The 12,649-nt window shown below is 49.9% G+C and overlaps 1 protein-coding gene and 1 pseudogene across 1 annotated transcript in view; both read left to right on the top strand.

Annotated features, from left to right (window-relative positions):
* Positions 1–12,649, top strand: part of CLSTN3 (calsyntenin 3) — a 50,593-nt gene that overhangs the window by 1,549 nt on the left and 36,395 nt on the right. Inside the window, exon 2 of the mRNA XM_033222965.1 lies at positions 150–423. The gene's annotated coding sequence lies outside the window, so the exon portion shown is untranslated. The remainder of the gene's footprint in view (positions 1–149; positions 424–12,649) is intronic.
* On the top strand, positions 8,750–8,850 carry LOC117091138 (annotated as a pseudogene).

Raw genomic sequence — 12,649 nt, 5'->3', positions numbered from 1 at the left:
TACAGCCTTGAGATCAAGCCTACCTGTCTGCCACATCCCAACCCAAACACACCTGGGGACGATCTTCCATGCCCATCTTTTGAGGAGTGGGCCCCTCTGACTACGACTTCTTTCCTCCCGTGAGATCACTGAAACCTGCTCTCTCATAGAACTCTTAGGATCACCTGGAGCACCTTGGGAGCCAGAGATGCAGCCAAAGAGTGAACGATGGTACCAATCCCAAGACCCATGTATTAGGAAGAAACCAGCCAAGACTCAGATCAGGACTGGGGAGTCTACCTCTCGTCTCCCTTCACAGCATTATTTCCTTGTTTGCTAAGAGGGGCAGGAACTGGAAAACCCAGCTAGCCCATCTGAGAAGACTTTCTTGGAGATGAGCTGGAGGAGGGAGGAGTAAGGCCTTGGAAGGAAACTCCAGGACAGGTAGGGTGACTGACTGTTCTGATTTGCATGGGACTGATGGGTTTCCCAGGACATGAGGCTTTCAGTTTTAAAATGAGAGAAATTCTGGGCAAGCCAGGACTGGTGGTCACCCTAAATGGATAGGGGTTAAAGTGCTGGAGTGAGGCTGGGTGGGAAAGAGGACAGGGAGCCAAGAGGGTGGAGAGGCAGTGATGCACCGGCAGCCCCAGGTGACTGGGCAGTCCAGGGCCTGGATGTGGTCCCTGTTTGGGGTAATCCAGCACTCTGAATATGAGGGCCCACCTTGGTCTCACCTAGGTGGTGTGTGTGGCTGCAGTGTGAGTTAGGGTCAAGGAGAAGGGGACGAATGGCCGGTGATGTGGGACTGGAGAAGAAGCTGATGGCTCTGTGCATAGCTGGTCACTGCAGGCCGCTGTGGGCTAGGGTTGAGCTGTGCCCTCCTGGGTTTTCAGCACCACCTCCCCTACATGGGACCTCATCTCTAACTGGCAGAGTAGTCAATAAAAAAAAGGGCATGCCTTGGGACATCATGGTCAAACTGCTAAAAACCGAAGACAAAGAGAAAATCTTTTCTTTTTTTCAATCTCATCCTGAAGACTATACACAACAATATTTTCAATATCACTGTTTTCTCATCAAAAGCAATATAGACCTGAAGACAGTGGAATAACTCTAAAATTTTGAAGAAAAAAATGTCAACTCAGAATTGTTTTTCTAGTGGAAGTATCATTCCAGAATGAAGATGAAATAAAGCTATTTTCAGATAAAAGAAAACAGAGATTCTTGTCACCAGCAGACCTCCACTATGAGAAGCGCTAAAGAAAGTTCTTTAGGACAGGCACGATAGCTCATGCCTATAATCCCAGCATTTTGGGAGGCCAAGGTGGGAGGATTGCTTAAGCTTGGAAAATGGAGGCTGCAGTGAGCCATGATGGTGCCACTGCATTCCAGCTTGGGTGACAGAATGAGACCCTGTCTCAAGAAAAGAGTTCTTTAGAGGGAAGGAAAATGAAACCAGATGGAAGAGCAGAGCTGCATGCTGGAATAAAAAGAACGGTAAATTTGAAGGTAAATACAAAATACACTTTTCTTTTTAATGTCTTTAAAATACGTAAAACTGTTCCAGGCGAAAATGGTAACATTGTATTGTGAGGTTTATAACATAGGTAGCTGTAACATATATGAAGGCTATAGTATAAAGCAGGAGTCCCCAACCCCTGGGCCACGAACCGGTATTGGAGGTGAGTGGCAGGTGAGCAAGGAAGCTTCATTTGTATTTACAGCTGCTTCCCATCACTCACATTCCCATCACTCACATTCCCATCACTCACATTCCCATCACTCACATTACCAGCACTCACATTACCACCTGAGCTCCGTCTTCTGTCAGAGCATTGGCGGCATTAGATTCTCATAGAAGCGTGAACCCTATTGTGAATTATGCATGTGAGGGATCTAGGTTACGTGCTCCTTATGAGAATCTAATGCCTAATGACCTGTCACTGTCTCCCATCACCCTTAGATGGGACTGTCTAGTTGCAAGAAAGCAAGCTCAGGGCTCCCACTGATTCTACATTACAGTGAGTTGTATAATTATTAATATTTCATTATCTATTACAATAACAATAATAATAGCAAGAAAACATGTGATAAATGTAATGTGCTTGAATCACCCTGAAACCATCTCCCTCTGGCCTCCATCCCTGGTTTGTGGAAAAATTGTCTTCCATGAAACCAGTCCCTTGTGCCGAAAAGGGTGGGGACTGCTGGTATAGAGGACAAGGGGGTGGACTCATGATTACAAGTTTCCTTCATTTCACACGAAGTGGTACAATAGGAACTGAGAAAACTGAAGCGTTCAGGATGCAGACTAATTCCCAGGGCAGCGGGTCTCCACCTGTGGTCTGGGAAGACCCACAGTTCCTAAGTTCCTTTCACGGGGTCTGTGAGGTAACAAAATGACTTTCATAAAAATACTCCGATGTTATTTGCTTTTTTCCCTCATTCTGTCATGGTATACGGTGGATTTACAGAGGCCACGTGATGTGCAATCCGTGGTGACGAGCGGGATGCGTGCTTGTATATCTTTGTGTTTTAAAATTTTCTCAATTTTGATTTCTAGTACAGTGACTATGAATAGATATGCCCTACATAAGCCAAAGCTCTCTGGGGTTCTCAATAATTTTTTAAGGGTATAAAGTTTGAGAACAGTTGCCCTAGGGGGACCACTAGTAGAAAAAAGGCAAAGAAGTATAGCTAAAAGGCCGATGTAGAAATGAAAATGGATGTCTGCATTTGGGGGGACTTGTTTCTAATAGGGTAACTTATTAGAAATCATCCTGGTCTGTCTAGGACTGAGGGTTCCTAGGACATGAGGTTTTCAACATTAAAACCAGTTAAGTTCCCTGGCACACACCAGGACAGTCGGTCACCTTTTTTCTAACACTTCAATCATTTACTTCGGTTCCCTTTTCCTTACCCAAGTGTGAGTCCCTAAAGAGCACAGGCTGCTTCTGCTCTCTGTTAAGGCCCCCAGATGTAGGTAAGGGAGCTGGATTCCTGGCATGCTCAGTAAAGGTAGCTACCAAATTGTAAGGATACCATGTTTACAAATGCAGAAAGCACCTGTGAGAAAAATCTAAAATAAGTGCTTCCTATTAGAGTATGGGGTTGTGGATGATTTAAACCATGTTGTTGTGTTTAGTAAAACTTCTGTAATATTATTTAATAACTTTAATAGTTACAAAATAAATGTATCTGAAATTATAATTGTGACCAGATGGTCCTATCTGAGCCAGACCGGACTAGAGAATGACGGGATGGATCCTTTGATCGACATCTCTGATCCACATGATTAATGAAGAAGTTTTTGTCCTTAGATATAAACTTAGGCCAGGCATGGGTCTTTCCAACGGTAGCTGGGTGAACAAGGTTGGGGTGCTCCAGTGACGGTTTGGTTTCCTTTTTTAAAATCGTGTTGGTGCTGCCCCCTACTGTCCTAGAAGGGGAAGGGCAGGACAACAGAAAGTGCCTTGAGGCTTCCTGGCCAGGGAGTTTCTCTGCAGCCTTCATCAGCCCTCAGCATTTAAAGAGGAGCTTGCCCTCTCTTGGAATCCAAACAGCCACAGGAGAGCCCAGGCAGAGGAGGCTGAGACAGCACGAGTCATTCCTGTCCACAGCTTCCCTGTCTTATCTCTAGATACCTTGCCGTGGGCTGGGACACGTGGGGGCTTTTGTGCCCAGCGCCAGGTGAGAAGGGAGATACAGGAGCGAGGTGAAGAGCAGCAGGGGTGATGAGGCGGCTGAGTCAGCCAGGCTGGGACCCCGTGTTTCTGTCTGGCATGGCCAGTGGAGATGTGGACAGCCCAGGGCAGAGGGGTGACCCTGATGGGTCACACTCCTCCACCCCCAAGTTATCTCAGGCTTACAAGTCAGGGCCTTGACTTCAATGCCTTATGGACACCTGGGCAGTGGCTAGTTCAACCCCAGTGGAGTGTCAGCAACCAAGTTTAGCCCTTAAGCCCATCCTCCCTACTCTGCCAGTATCTAAAATCTCAATCAACCACGCCCCTTCCCAGGTTAAAACTTTTCAATGACTGCACTTCCTGATCCATGAGTTGAAGCCCCAGCCACTTGTTTTGTCTCGGTAGGTTCTTCCTTCATAATTGGGCTCTGTGTGACTTTCTGGCCCCGCTCTCCACTGCTCCCGCCTTGCATGTGTGTTCCAGGCATAGTCATGATGCTATGGCTTCGCAAACATGGTTGCATTTGCATGTGTGACTCCCCCACCAACGCCATGTTCTTTAGTCATCAGCATAACATGCTGGTTAAAGGGGTGGGCTTGTGTGCCACACTCACCACGTTTAAACTCAGGCTCTACCATTTAAAAGTTTGGTGACCAAGGCCAGCTTACATAATTTCTCTGTGCCTCTAAACATCCTCATCTGAAGAACAAGGATGAGGACAACGGTACCCACACCCAGGGTTGTTGTGAGGGTTAAACGAGTTAACAACCAGAATTGCTTAGGGCAGTGCCTGTCATTTGGCAAACAATAAATATCATTAGGCAGAATGTAATAGCAAAATGGTTAGATCAGTGGTTCTAACCAGGAGCAGTTTTGCTCCCTAGGGGATATTTGACGATATCTAGAGATTTTTTTTCCCCCATTACTGGCATTCAGTGGGTAGAGGCCAGAGATGCTACTAAGCATCCTACAATGCACAAGGCAGTGCCTCCCACAAAAAAATGTTATCTGACCCTGAATGTCAATAGCAGCGAGGTTGAGAAACTGAGGGTTGGGTGGTCAGGCTCCAATCTGTTTGGGTCCAAATCCCATCTCTGTCTTTAATTTGATGTATAACCTTTGGCAAATTACTTAAAATTCTCTGTTCCTTAGTGTTCTTACCTGTAGAATGGTGACAATGACATGTGCTTGGGTTCTTGAAAAGGGTCAGTGCCTGGCATGTAGTAATCATGCCTGGGATGCCGGCCATTTTTACTCACCTCTCTCCCCATGTCCTCTCCCCTGTGAAGCTTTCTTTGACTCAGAGAAAATGACTTTCCCTGTGCTCATGGACTCTTGATGCATGACAACCTCCTGCCTGTGTGTCTGTCTTTCCCACAGGGCTGTGGGCTCCTTGAGGGAGGAATTTTGTCCTGCAGGTTGTGGCAGCCCTAGGACTGAGCACATCTAAGTGTCCACCTGTGTCTGTGGGTGAGTTCTTGCGATGGGGCAGAGTGGGGAGTATGCACCAGGTTTTGGAGTTTTCAAGGTGTGCAGGGAGGAAGATAGGCAGGTGGTAGACAGGTGCGTCTGGGAGCTGGGATTGAGTAGAGTTTGAGGATCTGAACACGGCCCTTCCCCATTTACTATTCTCTAGTGAGAAGCCTGATCATTGCATGTGACTGCTTGCTCACTGTTGGTACCTGGTTGTAGAGAGCAGCTCTGTGAGTGGAAGGAGAAGGATCCTGCCCTGGAGAGGGCCTGGCTGGTCCTCACCTGGGGTCTATCATTTGGTAACAGGGCTTCTGGAAGTGGTAGCAGATCTGGGCCTGGTGGGCATTTTGCTTCTCCTGGGTGGCAGCAGAAGTCTCTAGCTGGCAGGCTGGGGACTGCCCAAAGGCTCTGACTCTTAGGAAGAGCACAGTGGAACAGAAGGCCCTTATACCACCTTCGCTGGTGTATTCGTCCATTCTCACACTGCTATACAGAACTACCTGAGACGGGGTAATTCATGAAGAAAAGAAGTTTAATTGACTCACAGTTCTGCAGGCTTAACAGAAAGCATGACTGGGAAGCCTCAGGAAGCTTACAATCATGGCGGAAGGCGAAGGGGAAGCAAGGACCTTCTTCACATGGCAGCAGGAGAAAGAGAGAGAAGGCGGAAGTGCTACACACTTTTAAACAACCAGATCTCATGAGAATTCCATCGGGAGACAGCACTGGGGGATGGCACTAAACCATTAGAAACTGCCCCCATGATCCAATCACCTCCCACCAGGCCCTTTCTCCAACACTTGAGGATTACAATTACACATGAGATTTGGGTGGGGACATAGAGCCAAATCCTATCAGCTGGTATCCTCCTTTTTCCAGGCTTTAGATTTGGCAAAACCTGATGGCATCTGCACAAAGCCTCCTTTCATCTGCATCTCTCCATCTCACTCACCCTCTTTTCAGCAAAGAACCCTCTGGCTCTAGTTTCACGGTGGTGGTCCTGGGAGGGGTAGGGGAGACCCAGAGACTCCTTACCCTGGGAGGTCAAACTGACCATCCAGGTTTGGCTCTTCCCTGCTGGTGTGTCTAGAACACCATCTTCCCCTTATTGCTGTGGACTTCAGCGCCCTGCTGCTCTGTCCTCCACAGAACTTGTCAATCAACTTCCTACCAGCTAAGATCCGGTGCTGTCTGATATATCCTCCCTATGTCTGGTCACTCATGCCATCTAATGGCGCAAGGCACATTGAGTTGTATTCTGATGTCTTTGTCCTTTTGAAGCCACAGAGTAAGGTCACACAACTGTGAAAGGAGCAGGGTCCATCTGAAGATGCTGGATATTCCTTTTAACAATTACCTAGGGGAGAGGCAGTCCTCAGACAGGACTCAGGTAGGTGGGCCTCAAAGAGGAAGAGAAGGGGGCAGCTGCCTGCCTCTGAACTTCACTCTCTAGACTCATGGAAGGACAGACACTGAGCTGTGGATGCTGAGTGGTCTGGGCTTAGAGCTAGGATGGGAGGGCTGTGAGCACTGAGGGTGGAGTCATAGCTTTTTGTGGCTCGACACGTTTTTACTGCCCGAAGTCATCTATTGTCCCCACCCCCGCAACCCCATTCTTCTGCCCACTTAGTGAATATTGAGGCTATGGTCAGGATGGGGTCATTGCAATGAAAATCAAGGTTAAGATTATGTTTCAGTTATCTGTCTGCTTGTAAAAAATCACCCCCACATATTGTTTAAAACAGCGAGTATGTACTATTTCACACAGTTTCTGTGGGTTAGGAATCCAGAAGCAGCTGAGTTGGGTAGTTTAGGATCAGGGTTTCTCACAAGGCTTTGGTCCAGGTGCAGGCTGCAGTCCTCCGGAGGAAGGACTGGGGCTGGAGGTCTGCTTCCAGATGGTCACTCACATGGCTGTGGGCAGGAGGCCTCAGTTCCCTGCCACGTGGCCCTCCTCATAAGGACACTTGAGTGTCCTCGCGGCATAGCAGCTGGCTTTTCCCAGAGTGACCCAAGATGGAAAGAGCAAGGCAGAGGCGACAGTGTCTTTTATAAGCCAGCCTTGGAAGTGACATAGCATCATTTCTGCCTTAGTCCATTGGTCACAGAGACAATCCTGGTACGACGTGGAAGGAGACATCACAAGGACAGGAATACTGGGAAGCAGGTATTGTTGGTGGCTGTCTCGGATGCCGGTTCTCATAGAAGTATATGTATTATTTTAGTACAATACATGTAGACGATCAGCTAGCAGGATATTATTTTTGCTGGGTATGCTTGTATTTCAGGCGCATTGACCTAAATCCAGAGTGCCTTTGGGGGCTCTGACCCTCTCCTCCTCCACCTTGAGATCTGTAGAGTCCTCTCGTTCATCCCACCCAAGAGCAGGACTGGACAGATCAAAGCATGGCTTACAGGAGGCCAACACAATAGCAGGTAGGGCTTTGGGAAGACAGCATAGCTTTCAAAAGAACCAATAAGCTGTTGAAAAGAAGAGCAGATGGGCAGGGAAGACAAGTCCCAGATAGAATGCCCTTTGCAACCTAGGGGAGGCAGACCGCAGTGTGCATCCCGACACTTGAAGACAAGGTCTCCACCAGCAGATTGCCCAACAGAACAAGTTCAGAGCCTGGAGATTCCAGTTCCAGACCTCCCACACCCTGTGGGCTCTGTGTGGTCTTTCGTCCTGAAACAAAGTCCTTTAGTAAAGGACTCTTTAAATTCACTCCGTCTGTGCTTTGCTTGCCAATAGCAGGGCGCTTCTGTTACACACTGGACTATCCCTTCCTTCAATACGTTTACCTTCCTTCAATACGTTTATGGCTGAGGCTGCATTTGTGTCTCAGATAATCGAGGTGTGTATTACTCTCTGTTCTATTTCCCTTTTGTTTCCTCCAAGACTTTAAAAAACCCTCATCCAAGAGGCCCATCTTGTCCCACCTGCGCTTCTCAGAAAAGAAGGAGTGGTGGGAGACAGGCTGGAGTGGGGTTTTGCCACCTGGCTGCCCCTTCCCCTGTGGGTTCTTGCTCCAGTGAGGACCCAGCAGGATAAGCTTTAGTTGCATTAAGGGTGACAATAGTTTCCTTACAGCTGGGTCAAGGATATGAGCGAGCCTCTTCTGAAAACAGCCAGGAAGGGAGAGGAATCCAAGGGGAGGAGCAGGTGTAAAAGACAAGACAGAAGGTGGATCAGGACCGGGTCTGGGAGGGGGCACAGGCACACAGAAGTGAAAGAATTTGCCTGAGGTTACACGACTCCTCGAGCGGTGTCTTTAGCTTTGCGTTGTGCCACCTGCCTGGGTCAAGGAAGATGTCACAGCTGTTGTTCTGTGCACAAAGAGGGAAAGGAAGATGCTGGCTGTCAGCAATTCTATAGAACAGAAGACGGAGAGGCCACACGACAATAAGCACACACACTGTACATTGAAGAAGTGCATGCAAGCAGAATCGTGTGGGGTATGCACACTTGCGTGGAAGAAAAACTGTTCCATTCACGCTGAGGTAGACCCTCCATCGACGATTCATCTGTAGGGTGGGGGTGTGGGTACAAACTGAGGCGTGAACGTAGGGGAAACTGGAGCTCTGCTAGTGTAGAAAGATAATGGGATGTGCTCGCTTCAGCAGCACATATACTCAGATTGGAAGGATACAGAAAAGATTAGCATGGCCCCTGTGCAAGGATGACACGCAAATTCATGAAGTGTTTTTTAAAAAAGTTTAAAAGAAGAGGAAGAGGAGGAGGAGGAGGAGGAAGAGGAAGAAGAAGAAAGATAGCGAGATATCCTGCAGGAGACCAGGGCCAGGAGGGTGGAGCCCTCTCAAGAAGAGGGAAGCATGAGGAATCTCCAGGGTAGGGTGAAGGCTCTGGTTCCTGTATTCAGCTGTCATAGGGATGAGGGGAGCAGCTGGGAGGGTCAAGGGAGAGTGGCAGTACCTGTAGCTGGTGACTGGGGGAGTCCAGGCCTGGGATGTGGCCTCTGCTGCTGGTGCCTAGCACCTTGAATGAGATAGCTTCAGTACATACTGTGGGGGATGGGGGAGTCCCAAGGGCTGGGGGGTTGGAGTGGTTGGAGTTGATGACTGTGCAGCCATCACTGCAGTAGCACTGGGCTGGACAGCTGACCCTGCATCATCCCTTTTCTCCTGTATTGAAGCCTTCTCTCCATGGATGGGAAGGCTAGAATGGCTGTTGCAGCAGGGGCTCTGGAGGGCAGTGCTGTCCTGGGGAGCCCATGCATCCTTCTCTGGGGATGGGGAGTGGGGTGCAATGAGAGACCCTGGATATGGATCCCTTGGGGAGGCAACTCCCCTTCATCCTTGTCACTCCCAGATGGTTTACCTGCCTGGACAGCAAGATGATGGCTACACTAGCCCCCATTCTCTGGTATGCGTCACTTACACTTTGGTGTAAATACGTCACTGTGTAACCTCAAGGGTAGTGGCACTTACTGCCTTGTCCTTAACTGAAGAATACAAGGCTTTGCTTCTAGTTAACAGAATTTCAATCATCAGGTGAAGAGGCAGGGAATAGTGCAAGTAATGATAGCCAGCATCTGTCAGGGCGCACTCCACTCCAGGTCCTCTGCTGAGTGTGCATGCAATCTTCACAGAATTCCCAGCAGGAGGGAAATGCGCTTGGTGTTGCCTTGTGGGCTGGTCGATGTGGCTCATTTGCTGAAGGCTGGCGATTTGTGTATACTCCCGCAGTTACTGATAGGTGGCATTTCATGCCTGGTCACTATGCAGCACTGCCTCCCAATTTTGGGTGGCATTTTAGGTTCCTCTAGAGCCTCTGAGGCAAGTGATTTGTCCATGAACCCAATGGCCTGGCTATGCTGGTGACCCTCTGCTTGGGCACTCACTGCCCATGGGGAACAGAACAGAGGCTCTGAGAGCTGCCTCCAATCCCTGGTGGCCAGAGTAAAATGAGGGCAGAGGGAAGGCAGCTTGGGAAAGGGTGGGGTAGAGGGAGGCAGGAGGCTCACCCCCAGCTAGATGGTGGCTCAGGAAGCCCTTGAGAAAGATGGAGGTCCTTCTTGTTTTTGCTGGAAAGGTGAGTGTGGAAGGTCAGCTACATTTTGTCCCCCTGGTACCTAAGTGGCCTCTAGTGGGAGTGCGAATTCAGCATGGAGCACAGGTTCCCACAAAGCAATGCCATCCTGTTGGCTGAGGCCTGGGGAGAGGGTGTGGGCCTGGAGATTGCCGATTCTGGCCCTTGGGCAGGCAGGGTTCTCTGGGTACTGCTTGCACCCTGGCCTCAGAGGCCTTGGCTACCACTGTTGTTTCTTTCTTTCTGTCCTCCGTGCAAACTTGGGTCAGTTATAGCAGAGTCCTTCACAGGGCGCCTGGATTTGCCCACTAGGTCTCCTCACCTCTTGCCCTTCACCTCCTGCTGTACCTACAAGGTCTCCCTGATTCCCATCTGCTCATAATCATGGACACAGCCCCAGGATGTGCAGGGTGAGCCCCCAGGGACCCTGACAGCATGGATACTCTGATGACTGAGGGCGTTACACCAGGGAGAGGGAGCTGGGGGAGATTTCCCAGACAGCTGATTGGGGGTTATGAAAGTGGCCTCATGGCTGATGCGGTGGCTTACACCTGTAATCCCAGCACTTTGGGAGGCTGAGGCGGGCAGATTGCTTGAGGTCAGGAGTTCAAGATCAGCCTGGCCAGCATGGTGAAACCCAGTGTCTACTAAAAATACAGAAAAATTACGTGGGTGTGGTGGCACGTGCCTGTAGTCCCAGCTACTCAGGAGGCTGAGGCATGAGAATCCCTTGAACCTGGGAGGCGGAGGCCGCAGTGAGTCGAGATTGCACCATTGCACTCCAGCCTGGGTGACAGAAAACGATTCTGTCTCAAAAAAAAAAAAAAAAAAAAAAAAGAAAAGAAAAGAAAGAAAAAGAAAAAGAAAAAGTGGTCCTAGTCCCACGCCAGGTGGGAGCAGCAGGCTCTAGGGGAGGAATTGCATCCTATGGAAGAGCAGGGAGCAGCTGGAGGGGGTAGGGGCGAGGGAAGAGGCAGCCCCCACCCTCATCTCCATCCTTTGCACGCTAGGGATACCAGGCCTCTTACTTGGGGTACTTAAGCCTAGACCAGATGTGATTCCTGCATCTTAGGGAGTGACATTAGGGTGGGGGAAAGGGACCAAAATAGCCATGCCTCTGCTGTCTCTTGGGATCTTGGGATCTGTGGTGGCCTCTAGGGGTTCCCTGCTGCCAATAAGTGGTCCAACCATGTTACAGGATCGGACCCCTGGCTGGGATGGCCTTTGTGCTTTAGAGTTGAGGCACTTCCTGCTTCTACCTGAGCTCGTTTTCAACACACAGGCCTGGGCACATAGGAGTCAGGGTCATGTGGGAGGTGGTGGCCGAGGGGAGAGGTGGGCAGTTGGGAGCGGTACATGGCTAGACCTTGTTGCTCTGCCTCCTCTTGGGACCCCCATGGGATGGAGCCCAAGTCCTTGGGCAGCACATAGTCCTCTGCTTCACAGGACACACACCTGTACCCACCCTCCCCATCTACTTTCGCTCAGTTTATTTTGGGGAGAGGGCTCTGAATTAACCTTTGGTCTTTACAGACTCTCAGGGACCATCTGGAGTTCCAGCTGGAATCTGGTCCCGGTGGAGTGGGAGTGGGGCAGGGGCCTGCATTGGGCTGACTTAGAGAGCACAGTTATTCCATCTCATATGGAAATAAACATTTTGGATTCCTGATCACATCCCTGGGGTTTAAGACTCTAGCCAACCAAGTCAACTCCACAACTTCGTGTGTCCCTGGGAGGGTCTGGTGTGCGACCCACCTGTCTGTGGCCCTTGTCCCCTCCCGTGCCCTTTCTCCACTCACCTCTTGTTCCCACTGGAGACTATCTCTTCCTTCTGAGGATGGATGGAACCTGATTTGAATGAGGGGTAAGGGTCTTGTGAGGACGAGGACATGGGTTGGGAGTGTGTGTGTGTGTGTGTGTGTGTGTGTGGTGGGAATGGAATATCCAAGAAGGTGGTGGAGGAGGGAGGACTGAATTTGGAGGATCCCTGGCTTCTGCTGCGGTATATAGCGCCCCCTGCTGCCCGCAAGGGAAACAGCAGCTCCAGCCTCCCACAGTGGTCCCCTCCCCTCTGCCAGTCGAGCTCCCACCCTCTTGGAGATGCCTCTGAAGCTGCGTAGTCCACCCCTGATGCTTGTGTTCCGTTAGGGGGTCTCCAGGCCTCTTGGTGGGGTCTGGCCCCTGGAGGAGTGTGGTCGAGTGGAGGACGGGGACCTGCAGTGGCCATGATCTGGACGCCCACATCACTGCGAGTTTTGAGGGATTGAACCCACTTTAGCTTGGGTCTTAAAACCACCGTGGTAAGAAGTGTCAAACTTTGGGGGTAAAATAAAAATGTATAAAAATATTTAGAAAAACCCACCATGGGGGCCTACAAGCTCCTGAGTCAAGGCCTCTGCCGAGACTCCACTGACCAGCATGGTCACTGAAGGGCATGGAGGACTGTCCTGTGGGAAGA

This window comes from Trachypithecus francoisi, unplaced genomic scaffold (assembly GCF_009764315.1).
Source record: "Trachypithecus francoisi isolate TF-2019V2 unplaced genomic scaffold, Tfra_2.0 Lachesis_group11, whole genome shotgun sequence".
In the NCBI taxonomy this organism is placed as follows: domain Eukaryota; kingdom Metazoa; phylum Chordata; class Mammalia; order Primates; family Cercopithecidae; genus Trachypithecus; species Trachypithecus francoisi.
The sequence above is the reverse complement of the archived record's forward strand: the minus strand, read 5'-3'. Positions and strand labels throughout refer to the sequence as shown.